Consider the following 4,536-nt stretch of genomic DNA (forward strand, 5'->3'; position numbering starts at 1 on the left):
TGGCTCTTCTATGTTGTGCCATGCGCTTGTGAAGTGGCTGTTTGGTCTCTCCAATGTAGAGGTCTGGGCATTCCTCACTGCACTGTACAGCATACACCACATTTGTGTTTAGGAGTTTTGTCTTTGGGATGAACCAGTTTCTGTCTGAGTGTGTTGCTGGGTCTGAAGTACACTGGGATGTCGTGCTTGGAGAAAACTCTCCTGAGTTTCTCTGATACACCGGCTACATAGGGGATGACAACGTTGTTGCGTCTGTCTTTCTTATCTTCCCTCGCTGGTGTCTGAACTTCTTTTCCGTGCCTCTTTGCTGACTTTATGAACGCCCAGTTAGGATAACCACATGTTTTGAGTGCTTCCTTTACATGTGTGTGTTCCTTCTTTTTTCCCTCAGGCTTAGAGGGAACATATTCTGCCCGGTGGTGTAGGGTCCTAATTACTCCAAGTTTGTGTTCCAGAGGGTGATGGGAGTCAAACAGGAGGTACTGGTCCGTGTGTGTGGGCTTCCGGTAAACTTCAATGTTGAGGTTGCCATTCTCTTCAATGTGCACAGCGCAGTCCAGGAAAGGCAAACAGTTATCCTTTGTGTCTTCCCTGGTGAACTTGATGTTTTTATCCACGGTGTTAATGTGCGCAGTGAAGGATTCCACTTCTTGTGTCTTGATTTTGACCCGTACCAGTGGCTGGGTACTCTCCCTTTAAAAGAGCCAAGAGCCTTTCTTTCCACTTCCTCCATGTAAAGGTTGGCTACAATAGGTGACACAGGGGAGCCCATGGCACAGCCATGTTTTTGTCTGTAGAAGCCTTCGTTGTATTTGAAGTATGTTGTGGTGAGGCAGAGGTCTAACAGTGTGCAGATCTGATCGGGTGTGAAGTTGGTCCTGTCTTCCAAGGAGCTGTCTTCTTGTAGTCGTTTTCTGACAGTCTCCACTTCTTCCGTGGTGGGTATGCAAGTGAAGAGAGAGACTACATCAAAGGACACCATGGTTTCATCTGGATCCAGGGTAAGTTTCTGGACCTTGTCGGTGAAGTCGGTGGAGTTCTTGATGTGGTGTGGGGTGTTCCCCACGAGAGGTGCCAGGATGGTAGCAAGGTGTTTCGCAATGTTATAAGTGGCTGAGTTTATGCTACTGACTATGGGTCTGAGTGGGACCCCTTCCTTGTGGATTTTAGGAAGTCCATAAATGCAGGGTATGGCATCCCCTGGATAAAGGCGGTGATATTTGAGGCGGTCAATGATTTTGTCCTTTTCAAGGTCTTGAAGGAAAGCTATAACTTTCTTTTTGTAGCTGCTTGTGGGGTCTCGTTTTAAAGCTTCGTAGGTGTTGTTGTCACTGAGGAGAGTAGTGATCTTTGTGTGGTAATCTGTTGTGTTTAGGACCACGGTGCACCTTCCCTTATCCGCTGGTAATATAGTGATGTTGTGGTCTTTGCACAGGGAAGCGACGGCCTTCTTTTCTTGTAGTGTAAGGTTAGACGGAGGGACTTTCGCACTGGAGAGGGTGGCTGAGACTTTCATCCTGATTTGCTCTGCTTCTGTCTGTGATAATTTATTAATCCGTATGGCGGTTTCTGTGGCTGTGATGAGGTCCACTATGGGCAACTGTTGCGGAGAAATGGCGAAACTGAGTCCTTTGGCTAAAACCCTCTTTTCAGGTTCAGTGAGATTCCGGTCTGAAAAGTTCTTTACCCATTTCTCCCGACTGTCTTCAGGTGTGTTTTCTTCTCTGAGTTGTGTGGGTTCAGACTGAGGGGTGTGGGTTTTTGGAGAGGGTAGAAGGGTTTCCAGTTCCTCCATCCTCGAAAGAGTGACCTTTGTCCTTAAGATGCAGATGGACTGCTGAGTCTTGTCCTGTGGAGGTGGCTCTTCTATGTTGTGCCATGCGCTTGTGAATCCTCCTTTATCATCTCCACACGGCTCATCTCACTCGCCGTGACAGTAGTAACTGCTGGCTTTAACTGTACAAAGGTTGTTCGGCTAATATTTTTATTGTGAATATTAATCATGAGGGTAAACGGCCCTGTACACCACGGAGCGAGGTCAGCATGTCCACGATATCTTCAGCTGTCTGAGTTAACCCAGAGTTTCCCAGCTGACTAACTGTCATCTACGAATATGTCACGGGTCATATCAATATGATTTTACAGAAAAGCATCCATAACACTGCCAACTATTCCAGAGACCTGAAAATCTACAGCCTAAAGAACACAAAAATATAGCAGTCTAACGCAACACTGTAACAGAGATGAACCGTCAGTTTGTCGCAGATCAAAGTGGAATGAAAGTGATTGGTTGAACAGGTGTTCGTGATCTGTGTTTTCTGCATTTTCATCAGTGTAAGAGACTCAGCAGCAGATTAGAATAACAGTTATACATTTAATAAATCACCAAATGAATCCACGATCGAACCTGTTCCGACAGTTTGAGTTTGTATTCCCTCAGCTGCAGACTCGCTGCTGTTTAAATGTTTGAGAGGAAGATTATATAAAGCAAACGTCAAACAGACTCAGTCTGCGTTCACATTTGATATGAGGCCAGCACGTATAGTGGTTGTGTCCTGTTTTAAGATCATACATGTAAAATTGTTGTCCAGCCGCTCCGAGTTAACTGAAGTTAACTTGGATAAATTATAGTTAAGGAGTATCACAGATAACGCCCACGTGAGCTGTGTGACTGTTCACCACTACACTGAAATAAGCAGGCTATTACTGAAATACACGTGCTATATCATAAACTATGATATAAATAGGGAGGTCCTATTAACATGTTTAGTTTTAAAGGACACTTTCCTGCCTTTAGTCTCATTCATGAGCAGTATTAGTTTTCTTCTAACATCTAGAAGTCTGCACCATGTGTTTCATAGTTTGTAACAAGCCTTTGACAGTTAAACATAACATGACCGAAAAAGCAAAAAAAGAAAAAAGCAAAAAAAGAGAGAGAGAGAGAAATCACACAAATTATATGTTAACCTCATTTATTTTTAGTTAAGTAAACTCTAAAAATTCTAACAGAAAGCTGGTGCTTAGAATACAGTTGAATAACTATTAAAAAACAGATGATATAATATTTCTGTCCAGGTTGCAGTCTGCATGATGAACATGCTGTTGCAAACTCTGCTCCTCTCGGTGGAAATGCGCCTTCTCTTTCCTCTTTGTATAAAAACATTTTAAAAGTCAGTTTAATCTCAAAATACACTGTTAAATCCAAAACACACCAGATAAAGAAAAGCGAATGGTTCAGTCTAACACATGTGCCAGTGAACCATTAAACGTCTGTAAAACTATGCAGTTATGAAACGTAACTTTAACCTCAGCCAAACTGATTTGCTCAGTTGTAAATAAAACAGTGAAGTAAACGTGACCCGACAGACAAAACCTGAGTGAATTAAGTTTAACCACTGAGAGCTAAAACTCAGGTGAGGTTTCAAAGCTGTGTGCCGGTGATTGGACATCAGCCGCTGATAAAGTGGGTTCGCCTATAAAGTGCTCTGTAAGGAAACAAGCTCCAGCAGCTCTGCGCTCGGGAAAAATACTATATTTACTTATCTTTTTTTTTTTGCCTGTCCCGTTTGGTTCTTTTGCCATCAGAATTATTGTCTAAAGGCGAAGAAAGATGCCCAACGGATTTACTTTACCAAATGGACCATCCCAGCCTTGCCGTAATGGTCTATTTGATTCACCTTTTATTGTTTATTTTATTTTCACTTGCTGAATACGGGACAGACTTGACTGGGGGAAGGAAAGGGGAGAAAGAAAGAGGGAAAGAAAAACAGCTGAGAAGAGGGACGGGGAAAAAGGGCAAAAAACAAAAACCAACAGAATAAGCAGACAAAAAATACATATATCAATCACCTGGATCACCTGTTGAGAAAGAAAGAAGAAAGCAAGCAGAAGAAAACGAGAGTAATAAACAACATCACAATGATCTATGGGAATATGACAGTAAATACTAAATATTAAACATTATTGTGCAGCACGTAAGATCGACAGCGCACAGTGTGCTTTGAGATAAGAGCCAAAGACAAAAAGGGTGTAGTTTGTGTGTGATCACCTGTGTGTACACCTGTGAGCATGGACGCGCTTGGTTTTTTTTTTGGTTTTTTTTAAAGGTTCCTTCATGTAATGATCTGCTAGAGGGTGTGGGGGGGCCACTGCCCCGACCTCCAGGGCATGACGCAGGTATGGAGGAGATCAAAACTCCAGACATCCAGAGGCCCCCAGAACACAAGAGACCAAGGAAGACCAACAGAGGGGCAGCCGCGTCACTATCCCAGAAAGAGCTGAGGAGAGTCCCAGATGAGGGGTCACTCAGCAGCCGCGGAGCAGAAGCCGGGGGGGTTGCAGTGACGTGCCCGTGAGCTCCGCCGGCAGCCAGCTGTGCCTGAGTGACCGAGCCCCAGGCCGAGAGGCCGAGGGCACTCCACCTCCGAAGTGGCCCGAGCGAGCCCCAGGCTCCATGCCCCGATAAGCAGCCGCCAAGGAGTGAGCCGGTGTGTACCTGGGCGCCCACCCCCGGACACACAGAACCACCAACGCACC

Source organism: Oreochromis niloticus, unplaced genomic scaffold (genome assembly GCF_001858045.2).
Source record: "Oreochromis niloticus isolate F11D_XX unplaced genomic scaffold, O_niloticus_UMD_NMBU tig00001589_pilon, whole genome shotgun sequence".
Classification (NCBI taxonomy): Eukaryota; Metazoa; Chordata; class Actinopteri; order Cichliformes; family Cichlidae; genus Oreochromis; species Oreochromis niloticus.